This window comes from Heptranchias perlo, chromosome 4 (assembly GCF_035084215.1).
Source record: "Heptranchias perlo isolate sHepPer1 chromosome 4, sHepPer1.hap1, whole genome shotgun sequence".
Lineage (NCBI taxonomy): Eukaryota > Metazoa > Chordata > Chondrichthyes > Hexanchiformes > Hexanchidae > Heptranchias > Heptranchias perlo.
This window is the reverse complement of record NC_090328.1, coordinates 44,100,853-44,121,146: the sequence shown is the minus strand read 5'-3', so window position 1 is coordinate 44,121,146 and position 20,294 is coordinate 44,100,853. Positions and strand designations below refer to the sequence as shown.

Genomic DNA, 20,294 nt, shown 5'->3' with positions numbered 1-20,294 from the left:
CAATGATGGATAGGAAAAGACCCTCAGGCCCATCCAACCTGTCCCACATAATTGTGATACCTTGTGCATCACAACATATACACTCTCCACTCCACCCAAAGCCATGTGTTCTCCTGGGAGAGGCGAAAAACCGGATAAAAACCCAGGCCAATTTGGGGGGAAAAATCTGGGAAATTCCTCTCTGACTCCCCCCCCCCCCGCCCCTTAAGCGATTGAAACTAGTCCAGGAGATCAAAATGACTCTGATAATTCAATGCAGTACTCACCTTTTGTACGAGGTGATCTCTGTCCCACCAGAAACAGGTCCAGCTCTCACTTCCAAATTCTATGATGTGGAGATGCCGGTGATGGACTGGGGTTGACAATTGTAAACAATTTTACAACACCAAGTTATAGTCCAGCAATTTTATTTTAAATTCACAAGCTTTCGGAGGCTTCCTCCTTCCTCAGGATGTTGTTGGAATTCATGTTTATAGTCGTGCCAATTGACTGGGCTTTCTAAAGCCAAAGATTGACTCATAGAGTCATAGAGTCATAGAGTTATACAGCACGGATAGAGGCCCTTCGGCCCATCGTGTCCGCGCCGGCCATCAAGCCCTGTCTCATTCAGAATCAATGGATTTGGGTTTGCTCCATCCAAACTGTGTCTGAATCAAATGTGGAATTCTATAGCAACGTCTCTAAAATATCTTTCTATTCTATACATGGGACTAACATTTTGGATCCCTTATAGTCCTTACAAGCAAGACAACTGCAAGTAGCTTGTTCAAATAAACAGAAAATACTCAATACTTTCCCATCAAATGTAATTCATAAGCAACAAAGTCATGAATAAATTAAATCAGGCTCCCAAGTGCAAATTCTTTCACAGGGAGATGCTAAATTTTCTGTTTGTTAAACTAGCTGCGTGTTTTTCTGGTTTAAACATTTTTTTTTGCAGTTTTAATTAATTTCTCGACATCATGAGAGCAGAGAAAACCACTGGTTGATACTGTCAAACCAATGCATGTTAGCAACCGTGGAATTATGCAAAATATTTTCACACAGTCCACATGAGTATGATAACTATAAAATTAAATTTAAATTAAGATAAAACAATCAATGTAGAAATTCAAGCAAAGCAATACATTTTAGCGTGATTGCAGATTTATGTATATCATAGGTCAATTAAATAGTTTCCTGGCAGGAATGAGAACCAGTATTTCAACTGACAGGTTCAAGTCATTGCACTTAACCTGAACTGGAACTATTTTAATAACCAGGTACAAATATGAGCCAGAAAAACATTCACTGACAATTTCTTTAAACTTTGTGTGTGTTTTGTAGCAGACTTTAGATAGAAGAACCTCTTACACGCAATGTATTTTAGTAAAGACAGTGCGGACTATTTTAAACATAGGCCCAAAATGGGTGTAAAGCTGGTGGAACCTGCCTGAAGCCAACGGTGGGAAGCCTCTACCATTTTCAGGTTCGGACTTCACTTGAATGCAACCGGTGAGCTGAGAGCGCCAATTGGGTGCACTGCTGCTGCTCGTCGATTGTTGAAGGGTAAAAAATCAGTCAGCTCCTATGTTGAGCCATTTGGCAGATCAGGCTTGGCCCCACAATTACGCAAGAAAAAGAGATTTGGGGCCCTATTTTGGAGCGGCCTTCAGTGGTCTCTTTAAGGAGCATTGGTTTGGCCACTCACTTTCTGTTACAAATGTGTGGCGCCTTTCTAATTCAAAATTGCAATCTGGGTCCTACATCTGGGACCTGCATTTGCATATTTAAACAGTCTCTCGGCCAAACAGGTGCACATGCTATGCACCCATTTACAGATCCACCTGAAAATTACATCAGACATCCAAGGGGTAACCAAGGTTCCTCCCTGATATTCATCTGTTGACCACACATTTTCAGGTACGAAAAGGGGAGGGGGGCTGAGTTGAAAATCGCCCCCAGTGATAAGACGAGTATAGAACACTCGCAATATTCATGACATCAGTAACAGTTCATGTTGCATTCTGACCCCATTGTTTCTAGGTCATCTAATGATGCTTATAATTTGCAGTTATTGTATCACAATTGCTAATCCTTCTGTGTGTCTCACATCACAAGTCAATGTCAAAGGGTGAATTCGTAATTAGTACCTGACATCATCAAAAAATGTGGTCGAAAACAGTGTATTGCATTGAAAAATTGATATTCTGGAGTGATCACAAGGCTATAATCTTATCTCACCTTATGGTTTAGATAACAGTTATAAACTATTCTAGCTTCTTTCTTGTGGTTTATATCATTGCACCCATCAATAAAATTACTGTCAAAAAAGTCTGAGATTGTGTGAGATTTTTGGGGAACTCAGCAGTCATTTACTTATAGAAATTGATACCATCAACAGTTTGTTCCCATATTTGTAAGGAGGACAGGGTTTCCAGTAGAATATGTGAATCACTGTAGAAACAAGAGCATGGCAATTGTTTAATAATCAGTAAACCTCGAGATAAATTGTCAGGATTCACAGGTGAATCATCAAATAGTTCTGCCATTATCTCTTTTTCACATTTCTAACAGACATATTTTATATTTCACTGAAGGCAGTTATCTGTATAATTATTGTGGTTACAGCATATACATAATACATATGTAAAATACAATTTTGTACATCACTGTTATCAGCAGTGACATATAGAGAAAGAAGAACTTGCATTTATATAGCAGCTTTCATGGCCTCAGAACATCCTAATGTGCTTCACAGCCAATGAGGTACTTTTTAAGTGTAGTCACTGTTGTAATGTAGGAAATTTAGAAGCCAATATGTGCATAGCAAGGTCCTACAACAGCAATGAGATAATGATCAGATAATCGGTTTTAGATGTTGATTGAGGGATAAATGTTGGCCACAACACTGCGGGAGCTCCCCTGCTCTTCTTTGAACAGTGCCGCAGGATCTTTTCTGTCCACCTGAGAGGGCATACGGGGCCTTGGTTTAACTTCTCATCTAAAGACAGCACTTCTGACAGTGCAGAACTCTCTCAAGTCTCTGGAGTGGAGCTTGAATCCACAACCTCATGGCTCAGAGTCGAGAGTGCTACCATTGAGTCAAGGCTGACGCTTAGGGGCTAATTATCGGGTTGTGGTTCAATACTGCCAGATCACTGCTCCTGAGGTGCTCCATGTGCCTGTGCCCACATAGCTGACATCGCATAATAAGGCAAGGTCAGCTCATTGAAATATGTTGTAGTGCTCCTGGCACTTAGCACAAAATGCATTGGGAGTACCATGGGGATAGAGGCTGCATTATCAGGTGCCAGCAGCAAGCAAAGGGCTGCTGGCTATGCTTAAAATTGCGGCACTTTTTGATGGCTGGGGAATGAGGCATCTTTACAAGGATTGGACTTTTGGAGGCCAAGCTAAGGCAGTTGCAACTATGAAGGGTGGCCCTATTACAAGGAAGAGCGTCACTCAGAAGGAAAGGGTCTATTTTCTGCTACCTCTCCCCTGAAGAGCCCATTGCAAATGGGGGCAAAGCATCTGGAGTGCTACAAAAGCACTTCAGCTGCATTATGAGGAGGATCCCAAATTAACATAAAAATTGTAGCCTTAATGAGCCTTGTGTGCACCATCCATTCATGTAGACAAGTGCATTGGTTGTGGAGTCATTTCCTGTGCCACATCATATCATCAGCCTCATAGAATCGTGCTTTACAGATGCAGAGTAATTGGAGTTACGTTACTGAATAAATCATGGGTTAATCTTGGCAAAGCAGCTTATGAATGTTGTAGGGAGAAGGCATGGTCCACTATATCCCTTTATTCATGCCAGACTACACAGTTTTAAGCCACAAAATATATAAATACAGGAATGGATTAAGGCAGACAGTAACATTTCTGTTCACTAATGCAGTAAGAGTTTTGGCACCTCCAATCCTTTTTAAAAGGTTATGTGGAGCAACAACAATTGTTCCACCTCTAGGATCTGTATGATTAATTTGTTAAATAATTGTTTTGCCACAGACTGCTGAGCATTGTATTATCCATTCAAATTTCTGCATGAAGTAAAGGTGTGTGCGAGTTTTAAACAAACAATTAACCAAACTATTGGTTATAATAGTCAACAAATGTATAAAGCCAGACTTGTTTACTTATGTGCTCTTTATTTCCAGTGTGGTGAAACAGTTTGAAAGATCTACTATCAACACACACCAGTACTACTGCAAAAACGCTCAGTAAATATTAGAGAAAATTAAAGGTTTGGAATAATTCTGGGTGCTATAATTATTTACTTGTCAAATGATTTAAAGGTACTATGCTGTTCTTGTGGGTAGGCAGCGTGATATCATTAGCAGCTAGAAACAGTTCAAAGTGTTACTGCAGTAATTGGCTGTGTTACGATTCAGGAGTTCTCCAAATTTTTATAGTGCGCAGTGGAAATGACTGTTCCAACAGACCAGCCTACACTACCGGTAAACTGAAATGTGATCTTATACACAAAATAATTTAGGAGCTAGTGTGCTCTGGGTGAACAATAACCTCATTTAACGTAAATATGTACACTGAAAACAGTAACTTCAGATCTCTCTATTGATGAACAACTAACACTTGAAAAGAGCATCAGAGTATATATCTCAGGTTACAAACTACAAATCTAGTTTATTAAAAAAAAATAAGGCTAAAGTAAAAACAACAGTCAGATAAATCATAGTGTTCCCTTTCTGTAATATGGCTTTTAATTTTGATCGATGTCTATGATGTAAAAAGGGAGGTGATCAGGATGGGAGGTAGTGAGGGGGGGGGATTGGGTCAGGAGATAGCAGTGACTGGGAGGGTGGGAGGTGATCAGGATGGGAGGTAGTGAGGGGGGGGGGATTGGGTCAGGAGATAGCAGTGACTGGGAGGGTGGGAGGTGATCAGGATGGGAGGTAGTGAGGGGGGGGGGATTGGGTCAGGAGATAGCAGTGACTGGGAGGGTGGGAGGTGATCAGGATGGGAGGTAGTGAGGGGGAGGGGATTGGGTCAGGAGATAGCAGTGACTGGGAGGGTGGGAGGGAGCGGTGACCAGAAGGGAGGTAGCGGTGGTTATGGGCCGGGTTTTACCAGTGGTGACTGGGGGAAGGCGGAGCAGTGGCCAGCAGCGGTGATTCTTTGAATATGGAGCCAGAAGGAGCACTCCTGCTCCTTCAGGCTCCACGTTCAGGTGGTTATAGTTTAAAACCTTACTTTGTCCTTTTTTGGACTGCTCGTTAGGCAGCAAGCCGTCCTGGTTTGCCCGATGGCCATTGGCACTGGCTGCCTCAGAGCAAACCAATCCTGCAATGTGGGCCGCAGACGTTAGGCTTCTTATTAGCAGATGCAAAGAACCTAGCGACGATTTTTTGGCCTTTACCAATATAGTGGGTGGCACACTTCTGGCTCGTTATTAGAGTGCGCTTCCTGCCCGTCATATTGGTGGCTTAGGAGGCCATTTTAATGCCTGAAAAATGGGCCCTGTGCAGCTGAATTTCTAAGCCTGCAATTTTAATACAGATTAATAGTCTTCCTCTGAGTATGCTAACCAGCACCAACAGTGGCAGTTTGTAATACTTGTTACGCACTCCAGTTTGTGAAGGCTAGACAATCGCCTTTGAAGTAACATTAACCAAGATGTATATTTCCTCAGATACAGAAAAATAGAAGGTCCTTCCCAAAATGTAAAAGAGACATTTTAAACTTGACAACCTATAAATTCCCATAAAGAACTATAAAACATAGTGGCCCCAAGTATTCCTCCACCCTTTACCTGCGCCCAGGTCAGGTGCAATGTGGCCAAAGTGAGCACCCAGATTTGGTGGGCTGAGTCATTTGCATGGCCTGGTTGCACACCTGGTTCAAGCTGCCCCCTGGCAGAGACTTGTGCCTGAAAATGGAAGAGGGGACATGATGCAATCTGAAAGCCCTGCAGCTGTGCGGCCGGTTGTAAGCCTCACGGCTTTCTGGCTGTTGTTGGAGAATTGTAGTGAGAAGGCCTCCAGGCTTGAAAATCAATGGGGATGCTCCAAAAGAAGTTAGGACCTTTTCAGACCTCCCTTGCCTTATCGCCTGGCCGCTACAGATCCTTCAGTCCAAGGGGTCTGAGGCTCAAAGCCTAATGCCAGGCTCTTTGGATACTCCTCAAAGTGGGCACCTTTCTGTTTCTCATAGAGGAAACTGAAGCGGGAAGATGAGAAATGCCCCCGTTCTGCCTTATTTTCATGGTACAGGCAAAAGTCTACCTCTTTGGAGATGTGCTGGAAATAGTTTAGTATAGAACAATTTTTATACAAACCTTTGACAAACCCTAACTCCCTATTCCTTGATCCTAATTCAAATTTTATTAACAAATGTGATTTTGTATACTGGTCACCTACAATAAAGGTGAGTCCATGATTTCAAACTCCAAGCAGGGAGCCCAATTGATGGGAGTGCAGGTCGTACTATTGGAGGGCTACAATGTTGTAGCTCTATCTCTGTTCCACATTCTCTTCAAGCACAGCTTCTCTGCTGGGAGCACAGGGTCGTGGAATCATGCCGTTTGTATTCACATGTACACTCAGCCAGCTATTGGTAATATTTTATTAAAAAGACCTTTTCTCCCTTCCCCTTTCTTGCGTCTCCCTGCACCATACACTAGCCTTACTGGAATGGGTGGTGACTTGCATCCAGGGCTCCACCAATGCTGTTTTCAAATGAGATGCACAAGAATGAAGGAATATGACTTTCCCTCATGTGGGAAGCATCTGCCCTCCACTCGTGAACCCAGGTCCTATCACTCAGGTGCACTTTGTTGGGGTTGCAACTTGCTGCGTCTCACCTTTAATATTTAATGTGCATTTCCTGCTGTTATTTAAGGTACAGAAGGGACATTTTTTGGGAGGTCTCAAACTATTTATGGCTGCGTTACCTGTCTAGAAAAATATGCCATACGTTTTGCTATTCAATCCTTTTAGATCAAAACATAGTATTTGCCTCTTTAATTATTGCAACTGTATCAAAAAGGAAAACAAGAAATGTATAAAATGGTGACATAATGACCTTTGATGTTGTTAAACTCTGTTTATAATAAAAGAAGTTCTACATTTCCCAGTTGACTTACAGTGCATATGAATGAAATCAACATATTGTATTTCTATTATAATGAAACTATCACCCACTTAGAGCGAACTACTGAATAACAATTGTTCTCTAGTCATAAAGTATATAATTAACACCTGCAGACTGATTCTATTAATTAGACTTCTGAAAAGCATTCATTTCAGTTCAACCATGGGAAATTGTCAGTTTCAGGATCACTAACAGTTTAACAAAGTATCCAGTTAGTTTCAGGGACAGATTCAAAAATTGAAGAAGAGAATGCTGCAGTTTCTTTGAATCACACTCATTGAATCATTCTTTGAATCACTGCCAAGAATGTAGTAATGTCATGTTAAGCTGACCATTTACTGTAACTGAACTTGAACTCTGTGCTTTCTTTATTTCATCAAACTGCCAGTAAGTAAAATGCAATGAGTTGGCTCCAGTTACAGTCAAACGCCTCACATAACATTGTTTGCTGTAGCAAATAGCATTACTATAAATGGGTTTCACAATAATTTGCTTTCAGAGCACTGGTCGCTTGTGATGCTAAAGGGTTAAGACCCACAATTGTGTCAATAGTTGATCAAAATGTTCATCATGTAATAATATTTGTCTTCCGTTTGTGATACAAAGCAGGAAATCTCACAAGACTGCAGTGGCCAAAATCAGATGAGATCATGCCGCTTAGTTCAACAAAACCTGTTGGAAACTGGAAGGGAGAGGGCATTTGGAAAGCAGGAGGTAAGCTTCATAAAGGTAACAGACTGAAAAGTGTGACCTTGCTGGCGAAAGCATGCTGAGTCAGCAGCACATTCTTCTCTACGCTGCAGCAGCCTTTTCCTCTTGTAATCTAGGGGAAGTTCAGAGTTTCAGATCAGAGCACTGCAGTCTCTCACAACATGTTTGAAAACATGAAGCTCAGAGCTGTCGCCACGGGGGACAAGCACCACCAACTATGTCACCACTGGCCTGGCTCGCTAGGAATGTTAAGTGAGTAATGAACATGATTTACAAAGCCAACCTTACTCCTCCAGCACAGGCAGAAAGGCCGGATTGATGAAACACAGCTGGACCTGTGCCCAGTAGGAACTCTGTGCTGAACTGGGCAGAATTTAATGCTAGAAATTTTTCAGGAGCTTGTCCAAAAATGTCTTCTGAAAGGGGAAATGAGATAGGAAATGGCTTGTTGCTGAAAAAAAAAGAGTGAAGAGAAGTGAGCTGTGAAGGTGAGGATATAGCTAACTAGATGGGGAATGCACAGCTTGTATAGAGGGCAGAGGGTGCTGGGATAGGAAGTGCCAATAAACCAGCTAAGATAAGTAGGAAGCAGGGACTGTTTGAAACGTAAACACGTCATAATGGAAACTAGAATGAAGCCAAGGAAAATAATGTACAAATAATTAAAGGAAAAAGCTACGGAAATGGGAGAAAGAGGAGTTGAAAATAAGTAGCACAGAGATTTTAAATGATTTAAATTGAGAAATAAATATCTTCCGTTGGCACAGTAAGTAGGAAAAAGAACACATTAATTAGAAGGTGTCGCAGTACTGAGGTTCTCTGCAGCATTGGAGTGACTGTATAATATTTAAATTATTCAAGTTAACCATTGCTAACAAAATTCAATTCTACTTGGTGCTTTTGAATCATAAAATATGTAAATCACAAGACATAGCTCAAATTAACTGTAAGTTAATTTTCTTAAGCTAACACAATTTTTGAATGTAACACTTGAGCTAATGGAATAGTGAAAAAAGATTTAGCTCCTTCAGTGCATCTTACAAGCATAATCCGATAAATAAGAGTATATTCTGAGGCACATTACTGCACAGTTTTGTTCCAATTAAAATTAAAATAAGCTCTCTGAGCTATTTGAAATGATAACTTTAATAAATACAGTATTGATAACATACTAAACAGTTACTCTGTTTAAATGGAATCTATGGCTTAGACATAATTAACCTTGTCCCACTCCAGTGTTCCCTTCCTTCCTGTGGGGAAATGTGTGGTATTCACCCCCTATCTCATCCCTCCACAAGGGACTGATTGGGGACTGATTGCCCTATCACTCCATGGGGCAGCATCTAGATATGATTATATTTTTATGACTTAATGCTGTAAAGTGCACGGTGTAGTTATGAAGTTCTTGGTTAACTTTAAGTGCCACTAGTGGGGTTTGGTGATATAATTGATGGGTAATGACACTCACATTGAAAGATCAATTCATGGTCCATTATTGAATGATAATCCACACTGATTGACAGCAAATAATAGTCAGTATATGTTCTATATGGATAAATGATAATTTCTAAGAACAATAGGAATCATTAGATCTGCATTCCAAATGTATATCCTAAATGCTCTTAACTTAAGTGTGTCACGGATGACAGTTCATTTGACTATTTTCTTTTCAAGCGTACTTTTTCCTCCTCACAGTGTCTTGGTCGAGTGGTTTGTTTTTCCCATGAACCTTTTCGTTATCAACTTACACAACTTACGATCCATGATTTGTGAAAAATGTTCAACAAAAATAGTTTGCCTGCTCAAATTATAAAGTACTGCAAATTACATTTTGTTTAACAAAGTAGGAAAAATATTCCCTTTTGCTGACCTGTAACTGCTTCTTGTTAAAGATCTTTTATCTCACAGCAAATTTGAACCAAGGATTTGGTTTCACACACTTCACAAGGTCAAATGGGACATCAACAATGAAAAAAAAATCATTGTGGGATCACATCTTACGCTCTTTTACCACACGCAGGCAAATAGTGGATGACTCATACCTGCTGCTTCTTGACTCTGGGTCAACACCAGAACATAAATTATGACAATATTTTCATGTAAATTTTCTCCAAAATATGACAAGCTCAGGTTATGGGGCACGCTGTGTTTCCGTGATAGCCAGAGGTTTATTTCAACTCAAATCGACTGTCAAGTAAATATTTTAGGGTAAAGCTTGTGAGCCAAGGCAGCACAAAATTCCTAGGATGAGATATTATGTTCTGAAGACTTTTGTGGCATTAAGACACATTGTCAAACACAAGTCAAAAGTCTTTAACAAGAGCTTAGAGGCCGTCACATCATAGGCTAAAGAAAAAACATGTTATAAGTAGTACGCCTGCACTCAGCCGCTGTGTATGCCAACAGTAACACTTTTATCATTTGGTATTTTGAATGTTTCCATTTTACAATTTAATTTTTTTTATTTTAGACACTATCAACTTCTATCAGAGCATTTTATTTTTCATATTTTGCATTACGCAGTTATCTCAAAGGATTTTTAGGTATAAATTTACCACAATTTGTTTTCAGTATTAGAAAATCAATGTTTATTCTGCTCCATTATATTCTAACAGCTATAGTTTTCATTTAATGTACAGCACTTCCCTATATAATATTTAATGTAATGTTTAATTCATATTTTTTATAGAGGAAATACAATGAAGAACCATGGAATATAATTTGTACCTCATGAATGATTTGAGAAGTAACAAGTATTAAAGTTCCGGGAGGCAGCATCATGAGTGGGATGTACATCATATTCCATGACCTCCCATTATTTATTCAGGTTATGCCACACATTAGGTACTAAAAGTGCAAATGATAAAAGTGAAATGTAAATTTTAAATAAGAAATAAATCAATATGTGAATTGTAGAGTGGTTCTAGTGATGTCACTGTGCTATCTGATCCTGATCATCACATTATCTCCAAGAAATATGAAGAATATTTCATGGAGGTGATAACATCACTACTGTATTGATGACAAAATATTATTTAATATTATATGGGGAGATTTTCCTGGGTCTGTGTGGGCTCCTCTGCAGGCATGCGCTCTGACCTGTCCGATTATCTGATATTCGCATTGCCCAGGTGATCCTGTGCATCTAGGTACAGACCCAAGTAAATCTCTCCTGTATAGTCATATTGTTGCTGTATATTACCTAATAATCTGCAGCTCCCCAAAAAGCCCAAAATTGATATTACTATAATACAAGATAGAAAGAACTTGCCGTTATATAGCACCTTTCAAATCCTCAGGATGTCCCAAAGCATTTAACAACCATTTTGAAATGTAATCACTGCTACTATGTAGCCAAAATGCAATAGCAAGGTCCCACAATCAGCAATGAGATAAAATGATAAGTGAATCTGTTTTCTCATGGTGCTGATTGAGGGCTGAATGTTGGCCAGGACACCAGGAGAGCCCCTGGCTCTTCTAATAGCACCATGGGATATTTTGCATTCTTCTAAAAGGAGCCTTGTTTTAACATCCATCTGAAAAATGGCACCTCCAACAATTCAGCACTCTCTCAGTACTGTCAGCCTAAATGATGTGCTCAAGTCCCTAGAGTAGGGCTTGAACCTACACCTTCTGATTTAGAGGCGAGAGTGCTACCACTGAATGAAGCTGATAGTTGAAAGAAATAAAGACTTGCCTAGAGAAAGAAATAGAATGTTAACATGTTTTAAAGGGTTTCACAAAATTGATTTGTCTTGGAGTGCAGTGACTAATATTATGTAGGCAAAGGGCTATAAAATATGTTATATACATTCAAGGTCCATGTCATTGTAATCTTTATCCTCCTTTCACCCACAGCTTGTCATTTCTACTTTGCCCAGATGCCACTCATGTAATAATAAATAAATTTAAAAGCAGAGGCCCTGAAATTGTGCCATATCACAGAACCATAGAACTATAGAAGCTTATAGCACAGAAGGAGGCCATTTCTTCCCATTGTGATCTATGCTGGTTTTTTACGCGAGCAATCCAAAACAAATGCCAATGCCCTGCTCTCCCCATAGCCCTTCTTCTGCTTCAAATGTTTATCCATTCTTGTAGAACCACAGAAGATTTAATATACAATTATTATGCTTAATCCATTGATTTTAAATGGGTTACATCATCCACTAAAATAATGAAGGGAGAAATTTCATTGAAACTGATATGTTAGGATCACATGAGTCTGAGTGTTCTTTTCAAATAAGTATTAGGTGATATAATTCTAAGAATAATACATTTCTGTCACTGAATTTAGGATAATGATTCATTTGAGCAGTTTTGTTGTTGTTCACAAACCACATGAGTAAATCTCAAACAGTTTATGACATTGGTACCAATGGATTATAGCCCTGTGGCTCACTGCCAACATCTAATATTCCATAGGTAATTCTATTTAAAAACAGTTGCATGAAATAACTTTGTATTTTATACCTTGAACACATATCTAAGAGAGCTGGCAGAAGGCGTATGATAAACAAATCCTTTAAACTAGATTGGAACCTTTTGCAGAAGAAGTTAAAGATAGATTAGACAATCCCATGGAGTTAAATTGAACTATTTATCAATATATACTAGAAAGGTGATTCTTTGCCCACATAACATTATTCAGGATATCAGAGATTTGCTGAAGGTAGATATCATCAGGGCATTTTGATTCATAGCTTTAGTTTATTATAAACTATTAATGTAGGATCCAACATAATGGATTGAAATGGAAACTAGTAATGAAACTGAAACCACATCCCTGTTACATCTATAATTATAACTAGATCAACTAATAGAAACAATAACTGAATTAAAAAATTATACTTCCAGCAAAATTAACTGTTTGCTCATAGACAAATACAATTTATTGATCTACCAAGTGTTTGTGCAAATGTACATGTTTGCAAGTGGTGTATTAATAGTCGAGAAAGGGCAATCATATTAATATCCATTTTTATGGCACACTTGTCTGGACATAAACTACTGAACAAAAATATATTGGCTCTGAATTTCCCCAATGTCCGTAATGCCGTTACAATGCTAGAAAACAATGCCATTCACCAGAAGGGGGGAGTAGCACAGAAATTTCCAGGGTAAATTCATTTGCATATGTGCAAGTGTTAATTCTGAGATAATTCACAAGCAAAACAAAGGCAAGCAGGAAACTTGTGCAATAACAGTGTGACTGTTTAAAAGCAATTTGCAGACTCTTGTCTTCAGCACAACCCTGGGAGACTGACAGGTAATGTTGTAGCAAGTGTGTTGTCATGCAGTTCTGCTCAAATCTCTCCATGGCATCTCTAACCCATAGCTTTATTCTATGTTGGCAGCAATAAGGTAATCCAAGGCAGCACCTGTGCCCACTGGGCAACAGCACAGAAGAGATGGGAGAAGAAGAATGGTGAAGTTCTTGGAGGAGGACATTGATGTCTTCTTGCAAGAGATGGAGGAGAGGAGACACAGTCTCCTAGAACTACAGTCGTCTAAGCCTGGCAGGGCAGTAAGCCATGCTGCCTGGAGGGAGGTGGAACTGCACTGTCGGCCAACTCCCTCACTCCCAGGACTGCAGAGCAGTGCAGGAGGAAATTCAATGATCTCACAACATCTGCCAAGGTAAGATGCTCAGTGAGCTTTCTTGCTTGCCCACTCTGGGCACCACCACAACCTTCACTCTCTTAAAGCAACATTCACATTCCAAACCCTTCATACTGCACTTTGGTTAAGGGCACCTACTAATTCCCTAGCCTGCACTATAGCTTCACACCTCCCCATGTACACAAAAACTGCCTTACGCAACCCCCAAAACACCTTTCTTCAACTCTTCCATCACGCTCGCCACACACTCTTCCACTGTCAGCCATACCCTTATTTATCTTATGTCATTGCAGGAGAATGGCATACACCCCCCTACAACCTTCCCTCTCCTTGTGTCTTTATCCTGAGGGATCAAGCACATTCCTTCTCAAAATTTGCCTTGCTTTCCTGCAGATCCAACATAGAGGACCTGTTTCTTTTCTTGGGTCTAAAGTAACATTGATTGCTGGAGTGGCGATAACCCAGGAAACTTCTGTGTACTTGAATAGTGAAACTATACAAATGAGCCCTGAGGGCCTTTGACGGGTATTATATTTACATTGTTAAAAAGATTGAGGAAATTCATATTTAATGCAATAACAGCACATAGTGGTGGAATGTAGTAAAACCCAAATTTCCTTGAAATTTTTGGCACCGTAATGACGTAACTATGGCGTTACTGTCGATGATCGTGAGGAATTTCACCCTCATTATTTCATGATAATTAAATAACAATTGTCGAGTTGGCCAAAGCCAGCCAAAACTACCTACAGGGTAGTACTATATGCTCACTTACACCGTTATCCAGAATGCCTTCTTTCTTTGAGCCCTGGGCTTACTGGCTCACTCATGTGTGCTCTTGCAGATGGTTCCCAACAGCATGCTGGGCACCAGATCACCACATTCCGTTCAAGGCCTGTGATTTTGCTATCACTACTGCACACAGACCAAACAGGCCAGGAAGGTGGAATTGAAAGCTGGCAATAATAATATGAAAAAATATTTAAGTCTATCATGTATCTAATAGTCCATATAAAACTGAGAGTAAAACATATCTGCTTTAATAACAAAGGATTAAAAAATTAAGGTTCAGGCACTATTTTAGTCCACCCATGCTTTTTTGCCCCTGATCTCCATTGTCCTGGATACATTCTCTCTTTCTCTAGCCTCAATCTTCCTCTATTCCCAACCATTGCTATTTTGGAATAAACTTCACAGATTGCTGTCCTTGAAGTTCAAAAATAATCTAGATTCAACATGCTTCTCATAATTCAAATAAATTAAATCCTGGAGTCACCCTTGTTACTTTTCACATTGACTGGATACTTTCAGTGAATGTCAAATATCACAGCCCAATACTTTCTTTTTTCACGTTTGCCAGTGTGTAAAATTTTGTGTTTCTTGTTTTGGTGTGTCTACCATACATTTACCCATGTTAAGATTTATCTGCCATTCCCTAGCTCATCCATTTAATTAGTTCATATCCGTTTGATTGTTATCAATCTCTCATACACCAGTCATTGGGTGACAAATCAACACCCCTTAAATTTGATAATTATTAATTATCATTAAAAATGCTGGCCCAAAATTTCTTGGATCGCACGTACGCATAAAGTACACCAAAATTTACGCGATTTCAGCGCCAAACTTGCCAGCTGGAACTTACACCAAAGTTTCCTGTGGAGCTCATCTTCCTACTCCGGAACATAAAATCCAGTGTAAAACAAGTGCAAATGCAGAGCCACCAATAGAGGTAATGGCGAGTGGGCTGCTGTCTTCTACCATGGCGCCTCACTCTCAGAGCCTCTTGCCTCTGCTGATCCAATTTCATTCTTATGCAGAATGGGGGTATGCCCACCGGGAAGGCCATTCCAGCTGCTTAGTCCTTCTGAAATTCCAAAAAATTTCCAGTGCACTAAAACTGACAGTAGTTTGGTTAAGTCTCAGCCTCCAGAAATCTCAGTTATGCTGGTATCAGGTGACTTTGGACCATACTATGCCTAAATTATTTTGCCATAAATCTACACAAGTGGATTATTTGCATAAATCTTGAAAATTCGCGTGAGCTAGTCTTTTGTATAGAGGTGGAGCTATGCAAATGAGCAGCAGAAGGTTTCGGCAGATGTATCTTGGAAGTGGTACAAATGATTGAGAAAATTTGCATGTAGTAATGTTTCAGTGTAAAACCATTGTAAATCAGTTATGCCATAAAACGATGTAACACAGCTCTCACGCTGTAGTTATGCTGAAATTTCCAGGAAATTCCAGGCTAGTAAAATTTAGAGCTTGTGTCATATCTTCTAATGACTTGGTAAAGCTTGTTTTCATTAGCAGAAATAGGCTTCTTGGGGGTGAGTAACTGCAAGTATATGAACCTACAATTATGGACACATACGAGAATGAGTTCATCGGATACTACAAATTCCCATGCCCTAGAACGGTGGCCTGTAAAGGGCTGAAGCAAACTATCAACTGCCCCCAGAAGAAGATGCACGGTGGGGCACTCCCACAACACATATAGCACCATAGTCCTTGAATGGCTTCTGGGAGTTACATATGTCCTGTTGGAGATTTTGCACTATATAAGGAGGCTAGCATTGCAAATACTTTTCTTAAAAGACTGTCATGGGTTCCTCAAAAGACTAATGAGAAAGCCCTGAGAAAGAACAATTGTCAAAATCGCATGGGAATAATGGTAAGTCAAAACTACCTTGGATTCCATATACTTGTAGAACTGAGAGATAAATCTAGAGCTTGACTTAATAAGGATGACATAATGATGGAAGATAGAAGAATAGAGTTTAGTTAATGACACCACAGTTTTATTTGGAGCACGTAGAGCGTAATCGCATGCAGCGCACAAACAGATTTGAGCTAATGCCATATTTCTTTTGAATTTCTGGGAAGGAGGCCAGTTTGTTATTAAAGCCCATATTTTGAATTGAGATGATACCTGCCTCTTCCACCTACCCCAACTCCCTCCCCCGCCCCACCCAGTTTCTTGAACTTTTGCCAATCTTTAGGAGTGCTGAACCCCATATGTTATCCTTTGAGTACAGAATTAGAAGCTCTTAGTCTATGCTTATATACCATAAGGCATATCCAAATTACTATTGTAACCAGGAGAAGGTTTTGAATTAAAAAGAGTTTATTTGAACTTCTCTTGCTATTAATGCTTAATTTTGGAGCCATGTTGTAGACTTTGCTGAGGAATGTTGATGAACAATAACAACTTGCATTCATATAGTGCCTTTGAAGTAGAAAATTGTCCCAAGGCATTTCACAGAAGCATAATCAGACAAATGTTAAGCAAAAGAAGGAGATATTAGGAGGGGTGACTAAAAGCTTGGTCAAAGATGTGGGTTTTAAGGAGGGTCTTAAAGGAGGTGGAGAGGCAGAGAGGTTTAGTGAGAGAATTGAAGAGCTTAGGGTGTAGATGGCTAAAGGTACAGCCATCATTGGTGGTGCAAAGGATGCACATGATGCAGAGTTGGAGGAATGCAGAGTTCTTGAGGGGCTTGTAGGACTAGAGGAGGTTATAGAGCTAGGGAAGGGCAAAGCAATTTAAACACAAGGATGCAAAGTTTCAATTTGGGGGACTTGGAGCCGATGTGCTCAGCAAGGCAGGGGTGATAGGTGGGTGGGACTTAGGATAGGGTAGGGCCAGCAGGGTTTTCAATGAGTTGAAGTTTATGGCGGGTGGAGGGTGGGAGGCTGACCAGAAGAGCATTGGAATAGTCAAGTCTGTAGGTAGCAGAAGAATGGATAAAGATTTCAGCAGAAGATGGGCTGAGGTGGGGCAGAGGTGGGTGATATTATGGAAGTTGAAGTAGGTGGTCTTAGTGCTAAGCAGGATTTGAGGCCAATAGCTCAGCTTGGGGTCAAATGGGACACCAAGGTTGTGAACAGTCTGGTTCAATCTGAGACAGTGGCTGGGAGGAGGTAGAATTACTGGTGAGGGTACGGAGTTTGTGGCGGGGGCTGAAGATGACTGCATCCCAGCTCCAACGCGCCCGGGTTTGACCCAGGCGGGTTCAGATACGCGTGTAACAGATGCCCGGAAGTCCTACCCCACTTAAAGCCGATGGGCTGACACTTAAAGGGGTAATGTACCTTATTGCGATGGTTGAGGTACTTAATTTTTTGTTCATTACAAAAGGAAAGCAACTTTATTGTCGTTTTCCATTGCTTCCGATTCGCGTCAGGTGAAAGCAGGCAGAAAGGGCCAGATCCATGAGGTGAGTATCTTTATTACACTGCTTGTGGGTCCGGAAGAGCAGGAGTGCTACATCTAGGATCAACCAGATCACCTGGCACGACATGATCCCGCGATCGGCCAAAACCCGCTACCCGATGCTGGACCCCCCCAAACCCAGCCCGATGGTGGACCCCCCCACCCCCCGCCTGATGGTGGATCCCTCCACCCCCCACCCGATGGTGGACCCCCGCAACCCCTGCCTGATGGTGCACCCCCCTCCCGATGCTGAACATCCCTGATGCTGGACACCCCCCTCCCAAATGGTGGCACCCCCCGACCTCCGACTCTTCACCCGACCTCCAATCTCTTCTCCTGATCTGCGACTGACCTCTGATCTCTGCAACCTCTTCGACTGACCTTCAATCTCTACAACTTCTGACTGACCTACGAACTCTGCAACTTCTTCACCCAACCTCGGATCTCTTCTCGGCATCAGCCCGCCCCACCTCAATCTTCTCCTGCCAGCATCAGCCCGCACTCCCTCAACTCCCCTCCAACCCCCCCATGTCTTCAACAGCCACGGTCCCATCCTCTCTATTCTCCGATCTCCAGCCTTTCCGCCTGACAGCCAGCCAGCCTGTCAATCATGAAGCCCGGAAGTAAAATTTATGGACCTCATTAAGGTCGTGATCACAGATTGCGACCCGCCAACTTAACTTCTGGGTTTTTCATCCGATTATCTTCCCCCCTGCTCCCTTCCCACATCCATGCTAAAATCGTGCCCCAGATACCAGGTCTTATTTAAATTTGAGTGTTGAGCTGCCATTGTTAAGCACGCTATTTATAGGCAGCACAACATTTGGTTGGGGGGAGGGGGGCACATGAAATCTGACAGGTCATAGATAGTGGGCCTGCAGCAGCGCCTTAAAGGGGAGGGTTGAATAGATTGGGGGGGAGGGGGGAGATTGAAGTGTCAGTGAAAAGTGAAATGCACACCAAGCATTAAGGAGTTTAACCTACAGGAGTCTTTAAGGTTTAAACGTCAAAGCAAGAAACAACGAACTTGCCTTGATAAAGCTCCTTTCACGACCTCAAGACGTCCCAAAGCGTTTACAGCCAATTAAGTACTTTTGAATTGTAGTCACTGTTGTAATGTAAGAAACACAGTAGTCAATTTTCACACAGCAAGGTCCCACAAACAGAAATGAGATAATAACCAGATAGTCCGTTTTAGTAATATTGGTTGAGGGATAAATATTGGCCAGGACACTAGGAGAACTCCCCTACCGTTTTTCGAAAAGTGCCATGGAATCTTTTACGTCCACCTGAGAAGGCAGATGGGTTTAATGTCTTATCCGAAATACAGCACCCCCAACAGTGCAACGTTCTCTCAGGACTGCACTGAAATGTCAGCCTAGATTATGTGCTCAAGTCTTTGAAGTGGGACTTGAACCCATGACCTTCTGACTTAGAGGCAAGAGGGCTACTGCTGAGCCAAGGCTGAACTTAAGTTCCAAAAATAATGAAGAAAAAGTCATTACCAGATTCACTTATAGCTTTCCTGACTGCAGCTTATCATCCATTTAAGAAGTGCTGCAAATGGCAGCCTCCCTGTACTTCCCATAATTTGTGGGCGGGTTAAGGAAGCAGTGGCGGGAGAGCTGATTGACATGAAACTAGCACTGTGGTCCTAACAATGACATAGGACCCTCATTTTAATAAATTAATTAGGCTCCCACTGTTTTTGGGCAGGAGTGCTGGTCACCCAAACTGAAATGCGTCAAAAAATCACGAAAGGTGATTTTCTGGTGGTAAATTGGCAATTTTGTTTTGTGTGATTTTCATCCTGCGACTGTCCCATTTATGAAAAATGGGGCAAGAGGGAGATGAAAATCGTCCTCAGTATTCTCTAGTCTCACTTGTTCCCGAAGTATTTTCTTGATTCTGAAGCTTGTATTTTTGACTTTCTCTTGACAGTGCAAAGGGGGCTAAGTATAATTTAATTTGGGGAATATAATTTAATTTGGGGAATATAATTTAATTTGGGGAGGATGTTCATTTAAAAAAAACTAACATTTTTCTCCTACTGAAATAAGCATTGAGCCCATCTCAATCTGTTGGAATCAATTTTGTCCAATTGAGAAGTAAATTAAAGATCAGAATCAAGTTTGGTCGCCATGTAGTGCTTGCTACCCAGAAGCGTGCAGAAGGAAAGCAAACTAAGGATGCTGATGCCTTTGAGAGGGGTATCACCACAGATTAGGTCCAGTTTGGATTGTTCCAGCGTGTTTTGGCTTGACATATATTAGCTAAATAAAAAATGACATTGTAGAAAGGTAACCTATGGATTGTGACCCAACTGCACTCCATGAATTAATGACTACTACTAAGAACTAGTCTCGAATACAAGTTGCCAAAGTCTCTAATGCAAACATGGAGAGAGAGGGAGAGGGAGAGAGAGAGAGAGAGAAAGGGAGAGAGGTGAGGCATGACTGATGTTTACCTGTCTAAAAGTAAAAGACTCCCAGCTGAAGATACAATTTTGGGGTCAGCATTAAAAACTCAGTGTGCAATTTAGAACATAAGAACATAAGAAATAGGAGCAGGAGTAGGCCAATCGCCCCCTCGAGCCTGCTCCGCCATTCAATAAGATCATGGCTGATCTGATCCTAACCTCAAATCT

At 41.0% G+C, this 20,294-nt stretch overlaps 1 long non-coding RNA gene across 6 annotated transcripts in view; it reads left to right on the top strand.

The window, feature by feature from the left end:
* The first annotated feature begins 7,711 nt into the window (after nt 1-7,711).
* LOC137320481 (uncharacterized) overlaps nt 7,712-20,294 on the top strand; it is a 227,307-nt gene continuing 214,724 nt past the window's right edge. For 5 of the 6 annotated variants that reach the window (XR_010962549.1, XR_010962548.1, XR_010962547.1 and 2 more), the window contains exons 1-2: nt 7,712-7,815; nt 13,170-13,452. This is a non-coding gene — a long non-coding RNA (uncharacterized lncRNA). Of the gene's footprint in view, nt 7,816-7,938; nt 8,065-13,169; nt 13,453-20,294 lie in introns of those variants that run through there. The other variant, XR_010962546.1, reaches the window with a different exon arrangement.